The 15,631-nt window shown below is 41.4% G+C and overlaps 1 long non-coding RNA gene across 2 annotated transcripts; it reads right to left on the bottom strand.

Annotated features, from left to right (window-relative positions):
- Positions 1–7,432: 7,432 nt before the first annotated feature.
- On the bottom strand, positions 7,433–14,071 carry LOC146188294 (uncharacterized). 2 transcript variants are annotated; one of them, XR_014707511.1, is made up of 4 exons: positions 13,882–14,071; positions 13,677–13,787; positions 8,579–8,661; positions 7,433–7,796 (listed from the first exon to the last, which is right to left on the bottom strand). It is a non-coding gene; the product is annotated as an uncharacterized LOC146188294 (long non-coding RNA). The 2 variants fall into 2 exon arrangements; XR_014707510.1 differs by having other exon boundaries at positions 7,436–7,796; positions 13,677–14,071.
- Positions 14,072–15,631: the final 1,560 nt, after the last annotated feature.

The following is a 15,631-nucleotide window of genomic DNA, read 5'->3' as shown; positions in this document are numbered from 1 at the left end:
AAAATACATAGTAGCTGGCTCTTGCATGACAATCACAAAATTAGAATGTCATTGCTCACTTTGTGCTGCTCTTTTCCAAGCTGCTGTAGACACTGGCAAAAATACAAAAAAGAACAACATGCAATTTAGCACCAAAGTTTAACAACAGTATGTAAACGACATTTCATGATTTTTTTCTGGTCATAGCAGTGGCAGTCTAGCATATTATGTGCTTTGTTGAAGGCATGCAAGCAGAAAGAATGCATAAACTAAAGGTCGAACATTTTCACGTGCTCACTTTATTTTTTGCACTTCTCGTATGTGTCTTATCTAGTCTCTTTGAGCCAGGGTGGCTGCAAATGATTTCAGATTAATGTGTTAATCACCTAATACATTAGTTTAAACTTTGAACTAGCTGGAAAAAAATGAACATATGAGTGCCTATTCTTCAATCATGCAACGGTGATTGTGTTCCAAAACGCTAAATAAGAAGACTGCACTTACTCTGCAGACTCCGATGAATTTTCGACAATCTCCCGCATGGCCCAATAGTGGGGCCATTTAATGACTGGGATGTCCGATGCCCCGGCACCGCTTTTATTTTTGGTTTTTACCCCGCTTTTTATTCTTGAAAAGACGTCTTTGAGGTTCTTAAACTTCTTTTCGCATTCGAAACCTGTGAAACAAAAATCAACGTTATCGCACTACACTTGAAGCAAAAACGACAAATAAGGAACATGGCTAACAAACCTTTTAAGCGACCATTTACTATTTTGTTTGCGCATATACACCATCCAATTCAGGTTTGCACGTCAAAGTAGGAGTTGAGAAATAAACAAAACACGCCGTAGCGATGTGTAACAATACGGAGGATTTCAGCTAGCAACAAAATGCGTCTACACGAGCGCGGCGCTGTTGCCCTGTATTGCATTTTCTACGCCTCTTAAAAGCAAGCCAGCGATTTTTTTCCTCCTGTGAGTACAATGCCGTAGCCACAATATAATTTCAACGAGTCGCACATGCACTACTACTGCCAAGGATAAATAAATGCATCCTCGCATCATCTTCAGGGCATGTAACATAATCGCACTAAACTATAGTTATGTCAATCTGCTGACTTCGCTAACGTTTATTGCATGGCTATCACAAAGCATGTTTATGTGCACTTGACACAGCGCCATACGTGTCATGTTGAATAGATTGCTGATTGCGTTCCATGCGTCTTGTTTCTTCTGTCGGTACTTGTGGTCCGGGTGTTGCTTCTGATAGAGGAACGGATAATGTTTTACGGCATTTATCAGAGCCTCTGGCGAAAATTCAGTTCAGTTCACTTTAGTTTTTCCTTTCAAGTGAAAGTGGATGACGAGGCAAAAGGCGTATAACCTGACAAGGCCTCGTCTCCTATGTGCAGCTCGCAACAGGCAACACGTTACGATGCATACAAAGGGATATGTCCTGATTAACAATACAGCAAATTAAAACAAGATACATATCAACACACAATGCAGTTCACAAGTATAACACCACTTTGGAGCGAAACAAACACATAAGAGAATATGTGACAGCGCGAAGATGAGAAGAAAAATGCAATAAAAATATGGATCTGTATTTGACCGGAAATAACATGACGACATAGACTGTAAGAAAAAAAATCATCAATAAAAACGAAAACTGATCATTTGGATTAAGATGGGTGCACCTATGCTCAATAAATTTATTCTGTGGTCTTTAGGAATGCTTTATATGCTGATTTGAAGGAAATAAATGGTAACGTAAGATCAATCCTGTGTTCATGAAGGTTTAGTAATTTTACTGCTTGATATTCAAGATTCTGTTTGCCATAATTGGTTCTTACACAGCTTCCATTGCAAACACGAATTCTACCGTAGAACTACCGTAGTAGCACGCACCGTACACACGCGAACACGTGTGCTTGTTTTTCATTCGCCGGAGAAAGAAAGGAGAAGAACGAAGAAGGAAGAAAGACGTCGGAAACGTCATGTCATACAGCGCTGCGCATTGGCTGAGGAGCTCCGCGACTTGAAGTCGCGTCGCAAGACATCGGTCAGCGAGCGACTCCCTCAAACCTGTCTCTGGCGACTCGTTTCGGTCGCCCCCTCCGTGACGAATCGTGTCGCGCGACCTCCGCGTGTCACCAGTGTGAACCAGGGGCCGTATTACGCACTGCTCTCAAAATCGCTCTCACGTTTGAGAGCGCGACGTCAAAATGACGAGGCTCAGACATGTGAAGTGTCACGACATCACGGCTTTAGCCAATTACAAGCAGGCTAGGGTGCTTATTAGCAAAGCCCCGCCCCGGAAACTTTTATTTGCACGATAAAGGGGCCGTGCGCAAACATTTTTCGTGAAAACTCAGCGAATAAAAGCATAGATGTTCTATTTGCCTAAGAAACATTGTTAGAAGCTATAATACGGCAACTACAAATAGAAGCATTTTTAGTATTACAATTAAATGTGCTCCTAGGTAACGATTTTCGCCGCGAGGGTCAGCTGACGACAGCGAGGCGTGAACATGGCGGCCTGCAAAGAAACAGCTGATTTTCCCGTCTAGTTGCTGCTTTTTACGCGTAGTTTAAAATCGAGGTTCTCTGCGGATGTTGTTAGTTGTCGGAAAAATCTGACTGAAAGCAGTAAAGGCTACGAACCTGCAGTGCACAGCTTGGTGAAAGTGTTTGTAACGAAAATAGCTTGCTGAAGAGTGTTTTCCATCAGTGCTTACCAGCGATAACAAGAGCGACGAGCAGTAGCCATGTGATCTAGTGTTGTTTCTTTGGAAAATACAAGAGGAAAATGACGGCTACGCTATTACTTCTGCCGATAGATGGAAGCTGACAGTATCAGTAAAGCAGGTGGCAGCCGCTATGCAAGAGCTCGCGACTGCAGTACGGGAAACGAGATCCGACGCACGACCCTCACCCACTGACTTGTCGTGCAAGCCACAGTGACTCGCTGCTGTGCTTCGCAACAAGTTGACTTCAGGCACATTGGGCTCGGTTCTTCATATCGCGATTGATGCTGCTGCTGCTCCATTCCGTTCACGTTCAGTTGCTGATGTTGTTCTGTGTGAGGTACAGAAACCGACGTTTACGCTGCGTTTTGGTTTTTTCAAGAGAAAGAAAGCACTTTTTTTTTGTTTTTTTTTTACTGTCACCGAAACGAGAACGAGTTTGTTCTACCAGACCTCAGTTTAGAGGCGATAAAGGTAGGCCTGAGCAGGGATGTCTAGTATGTTGCATTTCGCGCAGCGGTAAGAGTGATGGTGTTGGCCGCACATTGTTGCAAGGCCTCTCTGACGGTGTCATTGTTTCTGTTCGTGCTAGACGGTGTCCACTCTGTCGGCAGGAAAAGCAAGCGTATCATGCATGTGATGCCGCGAGCGAGATGAAAATCGGCTCAATTTCTGCAATCGCACTATGACAACTAGCTTTCAAGTGCCTTTATATCCATCAAAGAGTCTTTAGTGTTTCAATATATGTTCATTTTACACACATTACGCATTCTCTTTCAATATTGTGTGAATTATGTACAAGTCTTTTCTATTAAAATATCACTTTGAAGAGAAGTTTAAATTTTTTTTGGTTATTTTTTTAAAAGACTTAGAAAATAAATGCCAATGACAAAAGTAGCTGTGCAAAATGTGTATATCACACATTTATGGCGTAGTCATTTATTGGATGCTTATAGTTTAGCTTCCTCTACTGTCTTCAAGCTGTTTAGCATTCTTCTTGACAGTGTTGCACGTTTTATTAGTGTAAAATAACCTTTATTCACACATATCCCCAGCAATGCATTTGTTATGATTGCAGGTATTTTATTGTCACTAAGATTTTTGTCATTAGGCAGTCATTCTGGGCACTGAAGCCAAGTAAAATGCACTATTCTCCTAGCAGCTGCTACAGCAGAGAGCAAGACGTCTAATAGTCTACCATCCAGCTTGCTTTGTTATATCTGATATATAAGCATTTTGTATACTGCACCATGCATACAGTACCTATTTGTATAGGTAGCTTCAATATGCAATGGAATGACTTCTTTGGGCCTAGTAATTTATTCTCGAATGTACATGTCAATGTTGTATGGTCAATGTATATCAAGCTACATGTGCTTCTCTATATGCTGCCTCTTTTGCAGTAAAAACACTCAAGTGAATTGCTGCTGCTAAGAAATAAGTGTTTCTACTGAATATAAGTGGAAGTAAAAAAAAAAAATCTTTGTTGATAGTATTTTCTGGTTACAATCAGCATCATGAACATTTACTGCCTTGCGGTAATACTGCACTTTTCAGTTTAAGCATGTGTACACCACAGTGACCACAGCCAACAGTACCAGGCTGCAAGACGGTAGCAGAGAAGGGACAGCGAGCTGGGGCTGGGATGGCTTGGCGCTTGTGTAATCAGCCATGACTTCAGTGGGTAGCTGCCGTCTCATGGGTAACCAAAATATGACATCCACTTAGGCCCAACTTTTGCTAATTTCAACAGCTTTGAGCATGCTTTAGCACTCAAATGAAGATCCATACTAAGTAGCCCACAGCCAGAATCGTAAACATTCGCGGGAATGCTTACAACGTGTGCCAATGCTGTTTAGGCAAGCATCATTGTAAGGACAGCCTTGTAACTTGGTAGTGATGATTACCTGCATAACAGAAGCACCGCGGTTTCTTAGGCAGCAAATAAATTTAAAAACTATAAATATTTGTTTCCTATTGCTTTTGCCATGAACAAAATTTCACTGCAACATGCATCCTTTGGCATATAGCCCGTCTCAGCATATTCAGGAAATGTATCTCTTGCCGAAGCCGAAATCTAAGTCAGTCTCTCCCTGCAAGGCTTGTTTTTTAAAAAAAAGTCTTGTCCTCAGGAAATACTCCCGGTCTTTGCAGAAATGAAAAGAAGCAGGCGTTTTTACGGCGCATTCACTTTCAAGCCGCGAATGTGTCGCAGGCAGGGAGCGTGACAAATGGCCCGAAACCAGTCATCGAGGAGCAAGGCGCGCTGGACAATCAATAGTCTCTGCATCCTGTACTTTACATATAAAGGGCAGGTATACAGAACCTTTTCGACAGCTCTCGCTAGGTCATCTTGAAGACAACTGTTGAAAAACAATGCACGAGTGGGAACGAGACCTTTTGGTTGGAAAAAAAGCCTTGCAGAGAAGCCGACTTACAACAAGTGGCTTTGCACACATCAATGCATATAATCAAGATAGTTCGATGACAACATGGGTTTTCAGAGCTTAACCAGAAAAAAGACAGGTGTTCAGCAGACCTTCGATCACCTTTCGGTTCACAGGAGTACCGCTATCAAACATTATGGTGTCGCAGCGCTGGCAGACAAGGACAAAGACTAGGGACACACACAACTGCACTGAACTTAAACTTTATTTTGGACGCTTTTGATCCGCGCATACATAATTGACAGAAGGATGAAATGAAAAGAAGCAGGCATTTTTACGGCGGATTCACAAACGCTAGACGAACGCGCCGTGGAGGAGGCGTTGGTCCGGCGGGGCAGCCAGGATCACAAAATGCACGTGTTCGCTTCGCAGATCTGAGATAAAGCAGGCACAATACAAGTTTACTATGATCTTCAGAACTCATCGGCAAACACACGCAGTCAATAACAAAATTTACTCACTATTGTGATGTTCACAACGTGCGCAGAACCCCTTGCCTAGCGACTTGTTTCCGTATCCTTGACGGCAATCATCGTTCCGCCCGATGGCTTCCGCTACCGACGCACTGCGTGATGCAAACGATCTTACATTCCCTACGTACGTTGGAAGCACGGTATAATCGTGGTTGGAAGCCTCCGGTAGCAAAAAAATGCGGTGCGCTTGCCGGCGCGGTGACGACGCACTCGCCCGCAAGCCGCCGTTCATCGATGTTCGTCAGCAATCGTCGCGCAGTCACTGCCCTTTCTGCTTGTTCCCAAGTTGAAGAGAGCCGGAGCAACTTGTCCGGCAAGTCAAACGCGTCCTCGTGCTTCATTCTTCGCTGTGGATCGCCGATACAATACCTCAAAGCGGCGCATCGCAATTTACGCGGCCGCCATTTTCCCTCTCAAACGTTTGAGACTATTTCTGTCGCTCTAAAAAAACGCTCTCAATTGGCGGCCATATTTAGGTGCTCAACGCCATCGTTTCTTTTGTGTTCATGACGTCTCATGACGTCCACTGGTGACGCAGAACTGACCGGTCAGAACTGACCAATAGGACATGGGCCTTTGAGAGCGATCCGTTTGAGAGCGGTGCGTAAAACGGTCCCAGCCTTTACGGCCTTCTAAATCGCCGCGGGAACAATGGGAACGTTTCTCCTTGAGTTACGCTCTCCGCCGCCACAAGGGGCGCGACCTGCTCACTGTTCGTTGCTTCAGCGGCGGCGGGTGGCTTTTGCCTGGTTTCGCACTGTCGCTCGCGGGTTTTGTGGTGAGTGCAGCCCCGAAATGAAAGGAAGAGGAGGAAACCACTTTATTTAACGCGTTAATTAGCGTCGAGAATGTCCTGGGCCAGGGTCACCAATGCCAGCTGATCATTCAGCTGGTCAGATGCTAACCAAGCCCGCCACGTTGGAGGAGGAGGATGTGGAAAGTGGGGTGATCGAAATGAAAGAACACAGAAGGTAGATGCTGCAGCGGCATCTCGTCAGCGTACTACAGAGGTGAACAGATATAAAAAACACTGTCGTTCAGCAAACGTTCGACAAGCATGACATACATTGCGGCATGGTGGCTACTTTTGACCATTTTATTCCGAATGTTTCCCAAGCCTCTACAAGGGTAGGAATAAAATAAAAACTGAATGAGCAGTGATCACATCGAAGCTTCTTCAAGGCTAACATGACAGCAACTCCTCTACAGCAGCAGAACCGTCTATCAGCCCTAGATGCGAAACCATCCATGTAGCACCTAAGATGAAAATAATTTCATAAAATACAATGTAAATCGCAAAATGCTTACATGACATAATGTATTGGTATAACAGTCATACACTGTAAACCAAAATACACCCTTAAGGGTGGATATCGATGTCTATAACTAACACCCTTACACCCTTCAGAAAGGGTAATTTTAGGTTGAAATGTACCCTTATAAAGGGTAATGTTTCATAATTTTTCCCCTTTTTCAGCAGAAACTGGGGAAGGTGTTTTATGCCAGTTACACCCTTTCACAATGGGTGTAAAAAACATTTTTACCTTCACACCCTTTTTTTAATTTTGCACTTTTTTACTGTCCTTTTCGTTCTGGAAATTTCTTTACTACGTACTGCGTGGCCAAGCAATGCTCAGTGGAATGATCAAGGCTTTGCCCTTCCCAAAATATCCAGTATGTGCTGCAGACAACACAGCTGCTTTCTCTTGGTTTGAGAATGTTTAAAACATGTCAAACATTCAACGAGAATGAACACACATGAAACTTTACTCTTGGAAAACCATTTATTGAAACCATTCAGGGGACATGACAGACAGATACATGCTATCAAACGTATGACTGGCTTCAAGGCTAGAAGAGCAGATTCTCAATGGCAAGAGCAATGTGCTTTACCATGGCCTGGTTTTTAGGCAAAAGCAATTTGATGTGCTGATATGAAGCGCTGAATGATGTGCATCACGCCTTTGTTACATAAACACCTAAAAATACCTGATCAAGTATACAAAAAGCCAGTGTGCTGCCATTCATGCTATAGCGCCTTCTATGATGTCTGGAACTCTGAGTACAAAATTAAAAAAAAATCTCTTGTGCCTCTGCGAGAATGATGCTGGTGAATCCGATGCATGGTGTATATAGCTTCTCTTTGTCCTGAATAAGAAACAAAAAGGAAGAACAGAAGTTAAAATGTTCGCTATTTCTACAAATGACAGCATTGTTACCATCTACTGGCTTACAAATTTGTATCAGCAAAAGCTGTTACTGCAGTTTGATAAAATATTTCACACTTTAGAACCTGCAAGGCACAAAAATTTATATAAAAAAACTGTTAAGTCTAAGGTTTTTCTTTTTTTAATACCAGTCTATAAGCCCTTTTAATCAATTTTTCCTGGCTATCATATTCAGTGCAGTGTTTCGAACAGCCGGATCAGACACAAATGTGTGGAACATTGTGGCACTGCTTCAAGTACCTTGGTCTTTGTCCCTCTTCAGGCACCTATATGTAGAAGGCATTTTTTTATTGAGTGCAAAAATCCTACTGAATAAAATATGTTGCACCAATAGCCTGATCTAGTATGGGTCCTGGTCACATATATAATTAAAGAGTTTTACTTATGCACATTACCATTGGAACTTAGTCCTGAAGAGGAATGTACCATCAAAACTGATGCTTCATTCTCATGCACAGAGGAATGTGATTACTATCTTCAAATGTTTTTGCATAGCTGTGCTCGTTATTTTGTATTTTTGCACATATTATTATATATGCAAAAATAAAAAAATAAAATGCGTCCAAATCTAAAATGCATCTTTCAGGCTCCACATAATAATTACAAATATTACAAATGAAATGAGACTACGATTTCTTTCAACAGTATATGAGGGTCTAAATACCAAAACACTGTGTACAGCATAATGCTAGCTTAACTCACCAAAGGCACAGAAGTTGCTCCCTCTGCTCTCAGTTGATCCAGATGTTTGGACAGCAAGCAAAAGATGCATGCAGCTTGGATGTCTGTAACATAAATACATAAAAATATGCCAAATTTAAGGTTTTGGTCCAGTCTTGGTTTAGAAAGAACAAGGCACTATGAAAGCTGACAATAAGATCTTCTGAGCATCCTACTGCTCACTGTCCACCAAAATCCAGAGCTGCATCAGTGAAAATGCTGAGAGCAGGAATAAAGTTATCTGAAGGTGATATGATTTGGAAGCTTACAAACTGTGACTAAAATGTATGCATTGCCCTAGTAGATGGCCACACATTCATATCACGATATCAGAGGAGCCATTCCACCACTAGGGAGTTTCCCTCTAATGGTGCTTCAGCCACAGCGCTAGAATAAGATTACAGTGATGCATTTAAGCCTGATCATGTGCCAAAATTCAGGAGAATTCAAGTTCGGTGCCTCGTTCCATTATGAGTCCTGTGCTTTGTTGCCTAGAACCATTACTTAGTTGCCCTTTCTATCGTTGAAATTATGGGAATCAAGAAACCAAAATCCGGGAGTGGCCCATTGAATCTAGTAATCAGCTAGACATAAAATCTGGATAAATTTGGATGAGGTCAAATTTCAGGATCCAGAGGTTGGCCAAGTTTTCGACATGGCCCACCTAAATTTGAAAGTCATCGCAGAATTGGTCACACTCAAATAAGATTAGGCACCATTTTTCGACAAAATTGCAAGAATTTAAGTTTCAGATGGGACCTGAATTTGTTTGGAGGTATGCACTGAATTCGGCATACTCAAAATAGGTCAGACATTGATTTTAATCTAATTTTGGAGGTCCAGGGTCCGAATTGTGGAGGTTCCCAATCACCATGTGGTCATCTAAATTGGTCATACTCAAATTACATTAGACAGCACCATCAGCCAGCCTATACACACTGAAGGGCAAAGGCATATCTCCATATTTTTCCAGTTAGCCCTTTCCTGTACCAGCTGCATTCATTTGACCCCGGCAAAGTACACCTCATCCACCCACCTAACTTTATGCCATCCCCTGCTATGCTTTCCAGCCGTTGAAATCGTTTGTTACCCTATGCAACAATCAGTTATCCTATTTCCACAATACATGCCCGGCACATGTCCATTTCTTCTTCTTGATTTTTACTAGAATGTCATTAACTTTAGCTAATTTTCTGAGTAGCCGGTAAGCTGCTAGTCAAATCTGCTAGTACTTGCCAAATACACTCCATTACAGTCTTATTCTCCTAGCTAATTCCCTTTCATGGTCTGGATCTGCAGTTATTACCTGTCCTAAGTAGAAATATTCGCCTACCATTTCCAGTGCTTCATTGCCCATTGTAAACTGCTGCTCCTTCTCGAGGCTGCTAAACATTACTTTAGTCTACTGCATATTGATTTTCAGGCCTACTTTTTTCTGCTTTCCATGCCTAGGTCCCCAAACATCTTTTGTAGTTCATCTCCTGAATTACTTAACAAGGCAACGTCATCAGCGAATTGTAGATCACTTCGGTAGTTCCCATCAACTGTTATCCCTAAATGCTCGCATTACAAGTCTGAATACTTCCTCGAAGCAAGCTGTGAATAGTACTAGGGAAGTCGTGTCTCCTCCCTAACACCTCTTTTGTATTGCAATTTTGCTACCTCTATCCTGCAGAATGATGGTTGCTATACAGCCACTACAGATATATTTCAGTACTTTCACATACGGTTTGTCTATACCCAGATTCTGCAGTGAGCAATGCCTGCACGATTGCAGAGGTTTCTATTGGGTCAAATGCTTTTTCTCTATCAAAGAATGCTCTGTGTAAGGTCTGGTTGTATACCGAGCATTTTTCTATCACCTATTCTATTCTAATACCAGTGCTGCGACAGGGGACAAAGATGCGAAGGAAGGAGAAGCGCTACTAACAACTGCAGTTTATGTGAAAAATACACAATATACTCACGAAAGACAACCAAATGTGCAAGCGCTTGCTCCTTACCCCGTAAAAAAAAAGAAAAAAAAGAAGAGACATTAGTTAGATATCCGAATACGAAATTTCATTCATGTGTATTTACTGAACAGATGCTTATGCACGTGTTGCTGTTCTTGTCAATAGGCTTCATACAATGTCAATTCATCTTGATGTCTGAATCTAACTTTTGCCCGGTTAAAAAGAGGAGCACACGCTTTTTTTGACACATTAGACACACTTGGCTTGTTGAGGTGAGTCTCAGTAATGTAGGGCTAAATTTGGTGAAGGAGCACCATTCAAAGACGTTTTGCGTTTTAATGAATTTTTCGGTCTGGCCCATATTATAGTTCTTGACGCATTTAAAAGGTATGTCATAGACCACGCCCTCTTCACATGGCACAAAATGCCACTTATATTCCACTTGGCCGGCTTTTTTGGTCCTTTTTTTGTTTCCATTCTCTGGCTCTTCTGTCAAAAAAAACACGAAATTTTTCTAGCTTATTAGGAGCCGAAAATAATACCCCAACCGCATATCTAGTGCCAACTAGTTTAAGCCTATGGGATAAATGATGGATGTATGGTATCACTGCATACTTTTTATCTCTACTGGAAGGCCCCTGTGGATCATGTTTACCAAACGACAGTCTTTTTCAGGATTTTATTGCAAGCAAGTGTTATCATGTCATCTGGAAAGCTGGCTAACTTTAGCCTTTGGACCTGCTGCTTGAAACTTCTGTTTATATCGTGGATGCATGATTTAGTAATCGCTGATAAGCATGGCACTGCTATGCTGCACTTAACTATCTTCGAATGCTCTGAATGATAACTAAGTAAAGGCTTTTCGGACATATGTAGAAAGAACCAACAAATTTGATCTTCCTTCTTTTCCAACAGCCAATATTGGAGCTGATTTCATTTCGTATTTCGAAAGTAAACATCAAAATTTGGAAAAAACGTCAAAATACCAGAAATTAGCCCCAATTCCTGAATGTTTGAATGGAAGGGAACGAAGATCATGTTTGTTGTTCCTTTCTACAGTGGTCAGAAAAGCATTTACTTATTTATTATTCAGGACATTTGAAGATAGTTAAGTGCGGCATAGCAGTGACATGCTTAGGATCAGCGATTAATAAATCATGCGTCCATGCTAGACACAAGTTTCAAGCAGCAGGTCCATAGGCTCAGGTTAGCCGGCTTTCCGAATCACTTGAAACGCTTGCAATAAAATCCTGAAAAAGATAGTCGTTTGGTAAACATGATCCACAGGGGCCTTCCAACAAAAAGAAAAGAAGTATGCAGTGATATCATACATCCATCAGTTATCCCATAGGCGTAAACAAGTTGGCATCATATTGCTGTTTCCAGCTCCTAATAAGCTAGCAAGAATTTTTGCTGTTGTTGACTGAAGAGCCAGAGAATGAAAACAAAAATGAAGCAAAAGGAAAAATGCCTGCCAAGTGGAACATGAGTTGCATTTTGTGCCGTATGAAGAGGGAGTGGTCAATGACATACCTTTTAGGTTTGGCAAGAACTATATAGGCCAAACCGGGAAATTCATGAACACGCACTTACGCCAACATAAAACGCTTTTGAATAGTGCTCATTCATCAAATTTAGCCCTACATTACTGAAACTCACCTGAACAAACCAAATGTGCCTAATGTGTCAAATAAAAAAGCATGCACTCCTCTTTTTTCAGAGAGCAAAAGTTATTCAGACGTCAAGATCAACTGACATGGGAACTGCATGATGCCTATTAGGTGTACAAGAACGGCAAAACGTACATAACCATCCCTTAACTAAATATACACGACTATAAGTTCTTATCTGGATTCCTAATATTTTTTTAGGGGTGTGTGAGGGGGGGGGGAGTAGCACATGCACTTCTGGTTGTCTTTTATCAGTAAAATAGCTATGTATTTTTCAAATAATCTTCAGTTAGTAGCGCTTGTCGTTCCTGCTCTCTGTCTCCTATCGCAGCACTGGTAAAGTTTTCGAAGATGTACCAACTAACTGAAATGTATGTTTTGCTATGGTATGGATATGATCGATAGTAGAGTGTAGTACCCTTTCCGTAAACCTGCTTGATCTTTTGCTTGACAAATGTCTAAGGTTGACCTAATTTTGTTAGCCATTGCCTTAGTAAAACCTTATATTTAACAGATAGTAAGCTGATTGGTCTATAATTTTCAAGTCCTTGACTTCCCCTTTTTATGAATTAAGACAGTGTTAACAATCTTCCATGATTCCAGTTCTGTTGATGACTCCAGGCCTTACACTTAAAGGATGGCTAGCTTTCCTAGCATGGTATCCCTCCAGTCTACAACAAATCTGTGGTTACCTGATCCTTCCCAGCTCCTTTCCCCCTTTTCATAGTTTCTAAAGCTTTCTCAATCTCGTTCTTCGTCACTGGTGGAACGTCTGATTGATTTTTACAACTGCCAATCTTGCTGTCCTGACTACTTCGGATGATACATAGATTCACCGTTTTAAGGCTGCCCGTTCTTTAGAACACGCTCAATTTTCGTCATGTAATACTTCCTTTAGTCAGACACTTTGTACGTGTTGATTACCTTTGATAGCTCTGCCAGTTTTATTGTCGATTGGTTTGGAAGCTTTTATACTTTGGCATTTCTTAGTCAAATATTTAGTCTCATTAGATAGCTTACCGGTATCTTCTCTATCCTACCACCTACTTCTACCGTGCACCCAGTAGTGATATCACTGAAGGTATTACTCATCATTTATACACAAAAGTTGTCATCTTCAGTTAAAGCTGAATATCAAAATCGACTTTGGTCGCTACTGATGAAGTGAAATTTGGGGGTCCAGGGGACCAAATTCTGGATGTTCCCCATCCCCAATCGGGTATGCTCGAATAGGTTAGACATATCCAATATCAGCTCAGTTATCATAAAACCAATGCCTAAAACAACTATGGGAAATATAAGCTTTTATTCACACTCATCATTCTCATAAAGCACCTTTCACTCCCACTTGCTGCCTATGAGCCCAGTCTTGCTCGGTCTACTATTGCTACTTCTATGAACAATGTAAAGTGCATGACTCAATCTTGAAATTTATTCGATATTGCAACTACTCACATTTCTTGTGTCTTGGGACAATACCAATGCATCAGCCTGGAGAACCACTTTCATGTCCTTGTTGCACTGCCATAAGTCCATCGTTCTCAATAAGGTTGAGCCATGCAGGAACTGCAAAGAGACCAGTATAAAAAGAAAGGCAAAACAAAGGAGAGATGTTAACTTGCAACAGTTACTGCATGCAGCAGCAGACTTGCATGATTACAATATCCACTCAGGAAGTGCTCCAAATCACAGCCATATGTTAGAAACTAGGACCGCAGTAGGCATCTGCTCCTATATTTCTCTGAATAATATCAAATTGTTAAGTAAACCCTTGCCAAGGGAGCATTTCATGAGTAAAGCATGACAGTGCAGTGGCAGTGAAACCTCACTGCATCAGTGCACGGCGTGATCTAGACTGCCATTTCTCCCGAATTGCTTTGCATTAATTTTATACATTTACAAGTCGTAATGATGTTTCAGGCAAGAAGTGGCCTTGTAGTCAGAGTTTATGAATGGTATAATGATTTTCAGTTCAGCCACTTCACACTGATGTCAAACATTTTTTCTTTATGGTTTAGGGCATTTAATACCCCAAAGCGACTGAGGCTATAAGACACACCATAGTGGAGGGCTCTCAAAATTCTAACCACTTATAGTTAACGCGCACTGACATTGCAAACACATAGACACCTTGCTCTTTTGCATCCGCTGCTAAGTGGCTGCCACACATTTTGAGCAATCCAAATTTTTTCAGCATGCCTTCATGTTTTCCACTGAATGGCAGTCTTAACACTGCTGTGGATGCTGCAATTGCCAAATATCACAAGAAAAATGGCAACTAAGATTAATGAAATACATTCTTCAGGAAACCCAGTATGTGTGTGCATGAGAGGAATGGTGTATTACCAAGACACACGATACATATATTGGTCCTTTCATACCTTGCAGTTGTGGTGAAGGTATCCAGAGGGGAATATTGTTCAGAAACTACTAAGTCTGCCAAGTTTCCCTGTAAACAATGTTAATATGTCAATATGCAATTTTTTTATGCGTTAAAGGATGACCTGCGCTACAAACGATCTTCTATTAATCTATTCTTTTCATCAACTGTTTTTTCAAAACTGTTCCCCCCTCTACAGTATGAGCTGCATTGCTTTTTGAAACTTTTGTTGGTGCTTCTCACTTTGTCTTGCATTTGTCTCTTTTTTTTTGGCATTTCATCCTTTGCATGTGCGGCGTAACATAATTCATTCTGTTCAAATATCTCCTTTCTGCCTTATTTATTCCTTTCTTAATGTCACCCTCCAGACTAGTCAGCAATGCCTTCCTAGGACCTCCATCTTTTTCGTCCCTGCCTTCAGTGCGATCTGTTTCTCACAGTACCTGCTGCTATTCGCAGCTAAGATGGCCCATGGCAATTCACCTACAAAATCATCCATTTTTTCCTACAAACACATGCAAACATCCAACCTGCTTCTTGTGCCTATTCATTGTGTACAATGCACTGCTCTTTAAGTGCTGCAGCAACATTTTTTATTTTCTTCAGGTTAAGGGATCATCTATCTATCTTGTACAATGCACTGCCCTTTAACTGCTGCATTTAATACCCCAAAGCGACTGAGGCTATAAGACACACCATAGTGGAGGGCTCTCAAAATTCTAACCACTTATAGTTAACGCGCACTGACATTGCAAACACATAGACACCTTGCTCTTTTGCATCCGCTGCTAAGTGGCTGCCACACATTTTGAGCAATCCAAATTTTTTCAGCATGCCTTCATGTTTTCCACTGAATGGCAGTCTTAACACTGCTGTGGATGCTGCAATTGCCAAATATCACAAGAAAAATGGCAACTAAGATTAATGAAATACATTCTTCAGGAAACCCAGTATGTGTGTGCATGAGAGGAATGGTGTATTACCAAGACACACGATACATATATTGGTCCTTTCATACCTTGCAGTTGTG

Source organism: Amblyomma maculatum, chromosome 5 (genome assembly GCF_055883805.1).
Source record: "Amblyomma maculatum isolate TAMU_Amacu chromosome 5, ASM5588380v1, whole genome shotgun sequence".
Taxonomy (NCBI): domain Eukaryota; kingdom Metazoa; phylum Arthropoda; class Arachnida; order Ixodida; family Ixodidae; genus Amblyomma; species Amblyomma maculatum.
The sequence above is the reverse complement of the archived record's forward strand: the minus strand, read 5'-3'. Positions and strand labels throughout refer to the sequence as shown.